General features: G+C 38.6%; 1 protein-coding gene across 6 annotated transcripts in view; it reads right to left on the bottom strand.

Moving 5' to 3' along the window:
* Positions 1–13,148, bottom strand: part of SCAF11 (SR-related CTD associated factor 11) — a 73,238-nt gene that overhangs the window by 47,217 nt on the left and 12,873 nt on the right. For 5 of the 6 annotated variants that reach the window (XM_060112150.1, XM_060112152.1, XM_060112154.1 and 2 more), the window contains exon 2: positions 2,515–2,568. The exons of the other annotated variant lie outside the window; for it this stretch is intronic. The gene's annotated coding sequence lies outside the window, so the exon portion shown is untranslated. The remainder of the gene's footprint in view (positions 1–2,514; positions 2,569–13,148) is intronic. 6 annotated transcript variants of the gene reach the window in all.

Below are 13,148 nucleotides of genomic sequence, written 5' to 3'. Positions count from 1 at the left end.
CAGCCTACATTAACATTTGTTTTAGTTCTGGTGCTATTCTTCAGGTGTCAGGTAACAGCTTATAGGCTAAGGTAAATACACTGGCTTCTTTGAGTGTGATAAGCCAGTAAGGGGTTTAAGGCAGAGGAGGCAGCAAAGGGAAAAGCAGAGGCCAGCAAGCAGACTACTGCAATAATCTAGAGGGGGAGATGACAGTGGCTTGTACTAAAGTAGTAGCAAGGTTACTGAAAAGTGCTCAGATTCCAGCAGTTTTCAAAACACAGCCATCAGGATTTGCTCACAGACTAAATGCGGCATATGTGTTAGAGCAAAATTCCAGGATTATTCCACATTATTTTGATCTGAGTAACTAGAATGATGGAATTGCTGAGATAGAAGAATACTTTTAAAAATATTCCGATAGTCACAGGTTACTATTCCACTTGATATTTACTCAGGACAGTATCAATATCACTTGGGAACTTGCCACAAAGATACCTCAGGCACCACCCTAGACTAGTGAATAAGAATCTGCACTTTATCAAGATTTGTGCAAGATTCATATGTACAGTAAAGCCAACTCCCGAACTTAGCTGATTTTAGAATCATAGTATGCCCCTGTATGATCTACAATTGAGTGTAATTCTTCATTTGGGGAAATTCATACCACACCATCTTACCCTATTATCCTAACTAGCTGAGAATTAAAAAAAAAAAAAAAAAAAAAAAAAGTTGTAATTTTTGTCATAAGCAAACCTGTGCTAATGACACTGTCTAGCAATAAAAAGCATTCAAATGTTAACCATTACTATTAATGCACATCTTCCATCCCAATCCCAGTCTTAAAACCATTAAGTGCCTGCCAATTAACTACTCAAAAATTTGATACTCCAAGAATGTTATTTTTATTTTCCCTTGAAAAAACCATAAGCAAGGCTATTTGTTAGTGATGTCGGGGCGGCAGTGGGGGTGGGGGTTGGAATTAGATCCATTATTATAGGCCAGTGGTCAAAAAACTGGCTGTTTCTGTAAATAAAGTTTTGTTGAAGAACAGCCATGCTCATTCCTTTATATATTGCCTATGGCTGCTTTTGCACTACAATGGCAAAGCTGAATAATTACTACAGAAACTGTATACTTGGCAAAGCCTAAAATAATTATGATCTGGCCCTTTTCAGAAAACGTTTGCCAACCCTATTAAAGACTATAGAAGGCTGCCTAGTTTGGAGATGTGGCTCAGTCTTTCACTGCAGAGGGCCCCTCAAGCTTTCCTAAGTATAGGCATCTATTTACATTTTTATTCAACCTGTAGTATGGCACAACAGCTTCTCATTACACGTCTGAGTCGATGGTTCTGCAATGGTGTCCTTGAGTTTCTTCAAAAATTCCCTGAAGGCTATGTGATTTTGTTGATTTATCTACATTTATTTTATCAATCTGGCTTAAACTATCATGGATATTTGCCCTAGTGCTTTCAACTTGTTCGCTTCAGAGTAAGGTTAAGGCAATTACCTCCTTCAGCTTCATAGTTATTTCCTTTCCAACTTCTTTGCTACATAATCAACTGCCTCCTGCCTCTAATATGTCACTGTTAATTTTTAAATCCCTTGCAGAATGGTCCCTCTAATTTCTTTTCCTACCTGATTTCCACCATATAACACTCTTACCACACTTTGCAAGTTGACTTGTTTGCTTCAAGTGGGCTATTTTGACAAGTTTTTGTTTAGAATATCCTTCGCCTGCAAGTTTGGTGCTGGAGCTTTAATACCAGCACTCTCCAGTACAGAAAGGAATGTCCCTTTAGCACTGGTTTTAGAAAAAAACTGCCTGGGTTCAAACATTAACTAGTCTGACACTTACTAGTAGTGTGACTTCTTTAAGCCTGTTTCCTCATCTATAAAATGGAGATAAAACAGTAACCATTTCAGTCATTATGAAAATCAAATTACATAATCTCATAATCCATTTAAAGTGTTCAGACTAGCACAAAGTACTCAACAACTAGCACACATGCACAAACACGTGAATACCTCCCCAGCCCAAACGGATTTTACGTATATCACAGGATTAAAACTGATAAATCTGTATGACTCTCAGATTTTCATTAACAAATGAACAAATTTTAAAAACTCCTGTAACTCAAAGAATATCCACATATAGAAAGAATATGAGTAAAATGTTTACAAAATTTAAATTGTCAAATAGTTTTTCAAACGGAACTTACACAAAGATAAATAAGTTCTTTATTCTACATTGATAATATTTATCAAGATTCCTGTTTATCTTGAAATAAAAATGTTGAAGCAAGACACAAAATCTAGGACTCACAAAGTAAATAGCCCTAGGATTTTTTTATCCTATTTTCTGCTTTATACAGATATAGGAAATAAAACACTAAATGCCGTAACATATGGCAACTCCAGCAAAAAAAAAGAGGTCATGTTTAAGTGAAGCTCCAACCACAATTATCTAGGTGGTACCTAAGAGTGTCATTTAGTTTTTAATAAGTATACAAATATTTACAAGGTTTCTTACCCTTAAGATTCTTCAGGTCGAGCAGTCAGGTAATTGGTTTTCCATCAAACTTTTCTGGAGAGGGAATTATGAAAATTAGTCCTATTTCATTTCATTTTCACCTAGCTGCTCCCTTATTTAACTTGGGTACAGAAAAAAGGAGACTAGGAAAGTATAAAGAAGTACTTATTACAGAGGGCCCCAGATGTGAGTATAATTTATCTAGAACATAAAACATTTCGACAGAGTGACTATATGCCTGCAGATAAGAAGACACACATATGTACTGGAAGCAAACAATAATGAAAACATTTTGTTCAGGGAGGGAGAAGCACAAGAAAACACATTTCAGCATATAGGAGAAAACCGACTGAAAACAGAGAAATGGAGAATTAGAAGAAAATCTACCCCAACAAATACACTTAGGCTTACCACCTAAGAAAGCAATTTAGAAAAAGATATACAAAAAGATATTTAAAGAGCCCAGAAATTCAACTACTAGTATTTAAATTACTTCCTGAACTCCAGATTTTAGTATCCTTAGCCAGTAATCACTTTTCTCTTTTTTTTCTCTTCTTTTTCAACCGGTCCCACACCGGACTCCCCACATTTCTACAGCCTGCCTCTTTCCCTCCTTCTCTTTTTCTCTCTTTTTCTCTCTCTCCCTCCCTCCCTCTCTATTTATTTATTAAATATTTAGTCAGTGCTCCATATTTTCTATTTATTTATTAAATATTTAGTCAGTGCTCCATATTTTCTAGGTACCACTAGGCCTTAAGCACTGACACACCTGATAAAAACAAAAATCAATAACAACAGAGTATAGCAGATGCTGTAATGGTGGTAAGCACAGGATATTATAGAAGCACACAATGAGCACCAATGTATCCTTGCAACATATGCCTTTGTAAAAAAAGGCTTCCCAATGAAGACCAAATAGATTTAAAATGTATTTTTCTACCCCCACCCAACTATTCTGTACCATTATAGCATTTCCATCTTTAAAGGACTCAAAAATGGAACTGTCAATTTAAACATGATAGTGAGGATTTTAATTTTTAAAACAAATGAAGGATATATGCAAACAGGTAAGGTGATTCTCTGACTATTTTACACTTCCTCTATGGGAGTGACCATTAGGCAAACATGAAACACACATTGTACCTGATCCCACACAATAAAGTTTTATCCCCAGAAAAAGCTTTTCAGACTAATGTTTAGACATATAGATAGAGAAAAGTATCTTTTCTCTTTCTTCAAATTTTATAACGTAGTACATTTTCATACAATGATCTGAGTATGTTAATATCTAACTGAATGTAATGAATTAAAGAAAGTAATTTACAGGTCTTTAATAAAGTGTTTGCCCTTCAACACACCAATTTCTCTCTATTCATGATCACAAGTTACATATTTTTTCAACATCAAATTTTTTTAGTTAAAAATAAAATTCCTGGGCTTCCCTGGTGGCGCAGTGGTTGAGAATCTGCCTGCTAATGCAGGGGACACGGGTTTGAGCCCTGGTCTGGGAGGATCCCACATGCCACGGAGCAACTAGGCCCATGAGCCACAACTACTGAGCCTGCGCGTCTGGAACCTGTGCTCCGCAACGAGAGGCCGTGATAGTGAGAGGCCCACACACCGCGATGAAGAGTGGCCCCCGCTTGCCACAACTAGAGAAAGCCCTCGCACAGAAACGAAGACCCAACACAGCAAAAATAAATTAATTAATTAATAAACTCCTACCTCCAACATCTTCTTAAATAAATAAAAAATTAAAAAATAAAACTCTTAATCAGAAAATAATTCAATGGAGAACCAACAAATTAGGATATCTCTTTACAAAAACAGCAACAAAATTTTCATTCCTGCCAATACTTTCAATTTCACCCCAACTTTATAAATACCAACCAACAGTAAAACTGAAATGGATATAAAACTCAATCAATTTTTGTTTTATTGGATTCATTTACACACTGCTATGGTCTTAATGTTTATATCCCCCCAAAATTCATGGTGAAATCCTTATCCCTAAAGGTGATGGTATTATTGGTAAGGGAGGCCTTTGGGATATACTTAAGAGGGTGGAACCCTCATGAAAGGGATTAGTGCCTTATAAAAGAGGCTCCAAAAAGATCCCTAATCCCTTCCACCATGTGAGAATTCAAGGGAAAGTCTGAGACCTGGAAGAGGGCCCTCACCCAACCAAGCTAGCACCCTGATCCTGAACTTTTAGCCTCTAGAAATAATTTCATTCTTTTTTTTTAATTTATTCATTTTTGGCTGTGTTGGGTCTTCGTTGTTGTGTGCAGGCTTTCTCTAGTTGCAGTGAGTGGGGGCTACTCTTTGTTGCAGTGCACATGCTTCTCATTGTAGTGGCTTCTCTTGTTGTGGAGCATGGGCTCTAGGCACGCGGGCTCAGTAGTTGTGGCTCACAGGCTCTAGAGTGCAGGCTCAGTAGTTGTGGCACACAGGCTTAGCTGCTCCGTGGCATGTGGGATCTTCCCAGAACAGGGCTCGAACACGTGTCCCCTGCATTGGCAGGTGGATTCTTAACCACCGCGCCACGAGGGAAGTCCCAATTTCGTTCTTTACAAGCCATGCAGTTTTGGTATTTTGTTATAGCAACCCAAACAGACTAAGACACATGCTCTGCTTTCAGTTACTACTGCATATCAGGCCCTGGAAATACTTTCTATCTAGTTCAGTTTTTGACAGGGTTATCAGTGATTTGGTTGCTTGTCAGCAGTTGATCAACAGTAACAATTTCAAGGAATCTTTTCATACTCAACTCCTTCATTCTGGACCTATATCCAATAAAAGGCTTGTTTTCTCAGCACCATTCACTGATGAACAGATAACCCTATGTCTTGTAGTTTACCAGGTAAACTGAAAATAAAGAACCTGAAGTCACCCACATTTATAGGTCTTATAATAAAACCAGCTTCACATATCAATCCAGGAAGTAAAGACATGCCTTCAGAACATCTCTAACATTCTTACAGTGTCTGCAACAGGAAGTGAGAGCCGAAAGACTCCACTAATATGAAGGATGTGACCTCATACTATGCTCTATGATGAGCAATAACCTAATTATTGAAACGAATCATTTTTTTAAAAGGTTAAAATGAATAAAAACTAAAACATTTCCAAGGTGAAAGGCAAGCCAGAAATCCTCAGGCAGAGAACATAGATTAAACTGAAAATAGGAAAACAGTTTTTCAAATGTAATATAATTTTGGTAAGAGTTCATGAAAACTATGCTATTACTCTAAAAGAAAAATTAATGTTCCCATTTCCTTCTACACTTAATGTAGCATCATCTCCTTGACAAAACTTGCACTGTTATACATGGCAGGATCATATATATGTTGAAAAAATAAGGTATCATTGACAAACCATATTTAACTACAAAATAAGCAGATTCAAGTTGCCATGACATTCTAAAACAGATAATAAGTGAGACTGGGAAGTTTCCATTCTGTGTAAAATGGAATAAGCACATTCTACGTTGTTAATCTCACTGAATGAAACTATAAAACCTAGACAGAATAAATGGAGCAGCTAACTGAAAATTAAAAGGTAAGCAATAACAGGTAGATTGGGGAAGAGCTCAAAATCTGATATATTATCAAACTGGTAGTGTGTTTATAATTTCTTCCCCATCCAATTTTCCCTCCAGCCTGGGCTTCATGAAAACTGAAACCTATAAAGTGACCACTAGCGAGAGAGCGAGAGAGCGAGAGAGAGCGAGAGCGAGAGCGCGCAGGCTAGCACTCTAAGAAAAGCCATCTAGCTCTGCCCAACGAGTAGGAAAGGGGCCTCCCAATACTCAAGAGTGAAGGAAATCTTTTTTTTTCTTTCTGTTCTTCATTCCCCATGCCCCAGTTCCCAAGCAATCCTGTGGTGGCGATGGCTGCAACAGTGACAGCAGCTGGGTCAGCAGAAGCCTAAAACTCTAAGGGAAAGGTACCATACTCGCTGACTGAAGAAACTCTGGGCTAATCTCATTGATTTTTCTCCTGTCTTCCTATTATTTGGCTCCAGATGCAACTGTGGAAAGTATACAGCACAGTGGAGTAAACAAAGACTGAGCTTTCTAGCCAGAAGACAGAAAAGTGTGTGTGGGGTGGGGGTGGGGGGGTGTTCCAGGGATCTAGAAAATACCATGGATATAACAGAGAGGAAAGAGCTTGAGACAGTAACCTGTTAAGTTGTTCAAAACGTCCAAAATTACTTGGCATACAGAGAACCAGGAAAATCTCAAAGACTCATGGGAAAAGACAACCCACAGAACCCAACACCATGAAGACAGATATTACAGCATTGGGTGAATTGTCTGACAAAGATTTAAAGCAGGTAATAAAAATGTTCCAACAAGCAAAATCAAATACTCTTGAAACAAATGGAAAGCTAGAAAATCACAGCAAAGAAATAAAGTGCCACCAAATGGAAATTTTAGAACTGAAAAACGCAATAACTGAAATAGAAAGTATACTGCACAGACTCAATAGCAGAATGGAAAGTCAGTGAACTTGGAAGACAGAGCAACGGAAATTACCCAATCTAAACGACAGAGAGAAAAACATAGGAAAAAAAAATCATTAGTGCCTCAGAAAACTGTGGAACAATGCCAAAACCCTAACATTCTTGTCAAGAGCTCAAGAAGGGGAGGAAAGGAGAGTAATAATAAGAAATAGGGCTTCCCTGGTGGCGCAGTGGTTGAGAGTCCGCCTGCCGATGCAGGGGACATGGGTTCGAGCCCCGGTCCGAGAGGATCCCACATGCCGCAGAGCGGCTGGGCCCGTGAGCCATGGCCGCTGAGCCTGCGCGTCCAGAGCCTGTGCTCCGCAATGGGAGAGGCCACAACAGTGACAGGCCCGCGCACTGCAAAAAAAAAAAAAAAAAAAAAAAAAAAAAGAAAAAGAAATAATGGCTGGAAACTCCCCAAATTTGTTGAAAGACATAAACCTCTACATTCAAGGAGCTCATAAACCTCACACAGGATAGTTCCAATTTAATTCATTCCTGGACACATCACAGACAAACTGCTGAAAATTACAAAGGAAAAAAATCTTACAAGTAGATTGAAATAAGAATACATTACTATGTGGGGAAGATAGGTTAATGATTTGAATAACTACTGATTTCTCATCAGAAATGACACAGGCCAGGGCTTCCCTGGTGGCGCAGTGGTTGAGAGTCCGCCTGCCGATGCAGGGGACACGGGTTCGTGCCCCGATCCCGGAAGATCCCACATGCCGCGGAGCGGCTGGGCCCGCGAGCCATGGCCGCGGAGCCTGTGTGTCCGGAGCCTGTGCTCCGCAACGGGAGAGGCCACAGCAGTGAGAGGCCCGCGTACAGCAAAAAAAAAAAAAAAAAAAAAAAAAAAAAAGAAATGACACAGGCCAGAAGGAAGTGAAACAACATTCTTAGTTTAAAATGGAAAAGAACTTTAAAAACCTAAAATCTTCAAGCTAGTGAAATTATCCTTAAAGAATAAATGTGAAATCAATGAAACTGAAAACAAAAACAGAAAAAAAAAATCAATAAAACCAAAAGCTCATCCTTTGAAAAGATCAATAAAACTGAAACCTCTAGCAAGACTAATTAAGTAGAATAGCACTGAATAGCCCGGTACTATTTAAAGAACCTGAATTTGTAGTTAAAAGTCTTCCAAAAAAGAAACCTCTAGCCCCAGACAATTTCCCTGGTGAATTTTACTAAACATTTCAATAACACAATCTCTTCCAGAGTTTGGAAGATAAATACTTCCCAATTCATTTTATGAATCCAGCATTACCATGATACCAAAACCAGACAAAAACAGTACAAGAAAAGAACAAACTGATATACTAGATTTCATCAAAATAAACAATCTATGATACGTTCATCCATACAGTGTAATACTACTCAGCCAGGAAAAGAAATGAACTGGTGTTTTACTCAACAACTTACATGAATCTTAAAGGCAATATACTGAGTGAAAGAAGCCAGTCTCAAAAGATTACCTACTACTGATACATAACTGCATTTATAGGACATTCTCAAAAAGTCAAAACTGTAGTAATGAAGAACCATTATCAGTGGCTGCCTGGGTCAGGGGAAGGTTAGACTACAAAGATAGCACAAGGGAGTTTTCTGGGAACCATTCTGAATCCTGACTCTGGTGGTAGTAATAAAAATCTATATGTGTATTAAAGTTCACAGAACTACATACTCCAAAAAGGTCAATTTTACTATACGTTAATAAATGTTAAAATGTTTTTAAAAATAAAGACTAACATGAGAGAGCAATCACAGGCTAGAATATAAATCAACTTTCTCAACAAAGGTACTTTTTCACTGACGACTTCACTCATACTCTCAGTCTTTATCACCAACACAGAGACCACCCAAATTACATCACCACATTTGAGCTTGAGAGGAGGTATCTGAGGGTTCCTGTATTTCTGTAGCACTGAAAGATCTCACAGACAACACATACCTATTGCTTGGGGAGACACAGAGATTAAAAGCAACAGACACAACTTCACAACCCCACTAAATTCTAAGACAGAACTATAAAAAGAGATCCGTTCTAAGACCCTACTGATGGTATAGATCTATCAGGTTTTTCATTGTATGGGGGAAGACAGGCACTATAGATGGCTCCCAGTTGGGTTACTCTTATGTGATAGTTGTCCACTCTATAAGATGATTATTCCTACAATACAGTACTTTAATTAAAAAAGAAAAATGAGTGTCTTCTACATGCTTGGATAGTTTAACCATAAAGAGTTTGATAAAGATACCATAATAGGGGGCTTCCCTGGTGGTGCAGTGGTTGAGAGTCCGCCTGCCAATGCAGGGCACACGGGTTCGAGCCCTGGTCTGGGAAGATCCCACATGTCACGGAGCTGGCTCCGTGAGCCACAATTACTGAGCCTGCGCGTCTGGAGCCTGTGCTCCGCAACGAGAGGCCGCGATAGTGAGAGGCCCGCACACCGCGATGAGGAGTGGCCCCCACTTGCCACAATTAGAGAAAGCCCTCGCACAGAAACGAAGACCCAACACAACCATAAATAAATAAATAAAATAAAATAAAAAGATACCATAATAATATGACAGGCTTCCACTATTTCTCCAAATGAGAAACAATTATAGAACAGCAGCATGTTATATGTACTCTAATAATTTCAATATATATTTATGCAATTCTTCTCTAATAAATCCCACCCCTGCCTAAGGTATGGAGGGAATAGAAGAAGGAAGTGATTATGTAATCTTCATTTGTCCTTGAGATTCTCACCTCCATTTTCTCAACCCCATTTACTAAAGCACTAATTTAAATGATAAAGGCAAACCTAAAGCTCTTACATTTTTGTTTCTTTCCATCACCCATTCCTCAACATTTATTACAGGCTGCTGAAGGCAAGAGTTACAAGTCTGGAAAAGTAGAGTTTACATTTAGAAGATTAAACCTTATGCCTACTAGAGACAAAAAAGCAAAAAGAACAATGAGGTGTTAAAAGACTCACCTCACAACAAACCTCCCCAGAGGACTACAGGAGCCCTTAGGATCAAGAGCAATGTACCCTCATATGTGGGCAGAATAACCAAGAGGAAAGGGGATCCTGGAAGGAAACAAGGAAGTAGAGAAAGAACTGGAGTCTTTTTATACTTTTCTTCTAACCCCAAACAGGAAAATTATAGACCATTTCTTTAATTTAACCTTTAATCTACCTTAGACAGATTCCTGAATTTAAATGGTAATCCCCGTCTACCTACCTCCCAAAAAAGGAGATGGGAAAATTATGTAAGGCACAGGAAACATTCGCAAATATACAAATCCTAAGAATTAAAGGAGAGAAAAAACACAATAAAATACCATACACAAATGCTTGTTACAGAGGAATGGAAATGAATTTCATCTATAGCAGTGGGGGGGAAAGGACAAGGTTCAAAACACTGCTTCTGAAATATTGCTCTGTTCTGTTTAAACAAGATTTTAAAAACTTACATTATAGAATTTCAACTCCAGAAATCAGTCTCTTTTTTGCACAGATGTTAAATGTCATTCTTTGACTGGATCCTCAAGAAATGTCACTTCCTTTGTACTAAGCCCTTCCAAATTGGTACAAGTTGCTACAGTGAAACTAATACGGGGGGAGGGGGGAGCAACTGTTTTGTATAGTACACAGCACATCCACTCTCTCTTTACTCTAGCTATGCCTATTATCAGAATTTCTTAAACTCAACCTAGGTAGCTATCTCAGATATAAACACAATTTTATTATGTTAAGTATATGAAGAATGTGTTCTCAAATGAATTTTTCACACATAATTTAAAGAGGCATTTCACAATCCTACTCCTATGATACACTACTATTCTAACCTAGAAATGTTATTACATACCATGAAAACTTACCTTTAAAAAAAGCAAAAAAAAAAAAAAAACCCAACACTTTTTCATGCTAGCATCAGGCATGGGCAGATACTGGGATTCTCTCTGAAATTTAACATTATTATTGGGGTTTCAAATGCCCCAAGAACTGGACTTTTGGCTGTGATTTTCACACTGTTTCTAGCTATTACTTTCTCTTCTTTTTTTAACACCTTTATTGGAGTATTAATTGCTTTACAATGTGTGTTAGTTTCTGCTGTATAACAAAGCAAATCAGCTATATGTATATATATGTCCCCATATCCCCTCCCTCTGGCGTCTCCCTCCCATCCTCCCTACCCCTCCCCTCTAGGTGGTCACAAAGCACCCAGCTGATCTCCCTGTGCTATGCAGCTGCTTCCCACTATCTATCTATTTTACATTTGGTAGTGTATATAGGTCCATGCCACTCTCTCACTTTGTCCCAGCTTACCCTTCCCCTCCCTGTGTCCTCAAGTCCATTCTCTACGTGTGCGTCTTTATTCCTGTACTGCCCCTAGGTTCATCAGGACCACTTTTTTTTTTTAGATTCCATATGTATGTGTTAGCATACAGTATTTGTTTTTCTCTTTCCGACTTACTTCACTCTGTATGACAGACTCTAGGTCCAGCCACCTCACTACAAATATTTCAATTTTGTTTCATTTTATGGCTAATATTCAATTTATATATGTGCCACATGTTCTTTATCCATTCACCTGTCAATGGACACTTAGGTTGCTTCCATGTCCTAGCTATTGTAAATATTGGTACATGACTCTTTTTGAATTATGGTTTACTCAGGGTATATGCCCAGTAGTGGGATTGCTGGGTCATATGCTAGTTCTTTTAGTTTTTTAAGGAACCTCCATACTGTTCTCCACAGTGGCTGCATCAATTCACATTCCCACCAACAGTGCAAGAGGATTCCCTTTCTCCACACCTTCTCCAGCATTTATTGTTTGTAGATTTTTTGATGATTGGCATTCTGACCCGTGTCAGGTGATACCTCATTGTAGTTTTGATTTGCATTTCTCTAATGATTAGTGATGTTGAGCATCCTTTCATGTGTTTGTTGGCAATCTGTATACCTTCTTTGGAGAAATGTCTATTTAGGTCTTCTGCCCATTTTTGGATTGGGTTGTTTGTTTTTTTGATATTGAGCTGCATGAGCTGCTTCATATATTTTGGAGATTAATCCTTTGTCAGTTGCTTCATTTGCAAATATCTTCTCCCATTCTGAGGGCTGTCTTTTCATAGTTCATGGTTTCCTTTGCTGTGCAAAAGTTTTTAAGTTTCATTAGGTCCCACTTGCTTATTTTTGTTTTTATTTCCCTTACTCAAGGAGGTGGGTCAAAAAGGATCTTGCTGTGATTTATGTCATGGAGTGTTCTGCCTATGTTTTCCTCTAAGAGTTTTACAGTGTCTGGCCTTACATTTAGGTTTTTAATCCATTTTGAGTTTATTTTTGTGTATGGTGTTAGGGAGTGTTCTAATTTCATTCTTTTACATGTAGCTGTCCAGTTTTCCCAGCACCACTTATTGAAGAGACTGTCTTTTCTCCATTGTATATTCTTGCCTCCTTTATCAAAGATAAGGTGACCATATGTACATGGATATATCACTGGACTTTCTATCCTGTTCCACTGATCTATATTTCTATTTTTGTGCCAGTACCATACTGTCTTGATTACTGTAGCTTTGTAGTATAGTCTGAAGCCAGGGAGCCTGATTCCTCCAGCTGTTTTTCTTTCTTAAGACTGCATTGGCGGGCTTCCCTGGTGGCGCAGTGGTTGAGAATCCGCCTGCCGATGCAGGGGACATGGGTTCGTGCCCCGGTCTGGGAAGATCCCACATGCCGCGGAGCAGCTGGGCCCGTGAGCCATGGCCGCTGAGCCTGCGCGTCCGGAGCCTGTGCTCCACAATGGGAGAGGCCACAACAGTGAGAGGCCCACGTACCACAAAAAAAAAAAAAAAAAAGACTGCATTGGCTATTCAGGATCTTTAGTGTTTCCATACAAATTGTGAAATGTTTTGTTCTATTTCTGTGAAAAATGCCATTGGTAATTTGACAGGGATTGCACTGAATCTGTAGATTGCTTTAGGTAGTAGTCATTTTCACAATGTTGATTCTTCCAATCCCAGAACATGGTATATCTCTCCATCTGTTTGTATCACCTTTAATTTCTTTCATCAGTATCTTAGTTTTCTGCATTATAGGTCTTTTGTCTCCTTAGGTAGGTTTATTCCT

The sequence above is a fragment of the Mesoplodon densirostris genome, chromosome 11, assembly GCF_025265405.1.
Source record: "Mesoplodon densirostris isolate mMesDen1 chromosome 11, mMesDen1 primary haplotype, whole genome shotgun sequence".
NCBI lineage: Eukaryota > Metazoa > Chordata > Mammalia > Artiodactyla > Ziphiidae > Mesoplodon > Mesoplodon densirostris.
Note: the sequence above shows the minus strand (reverse complement) of the source record. Positions and strands in the feature narration are given on the sequence as shown.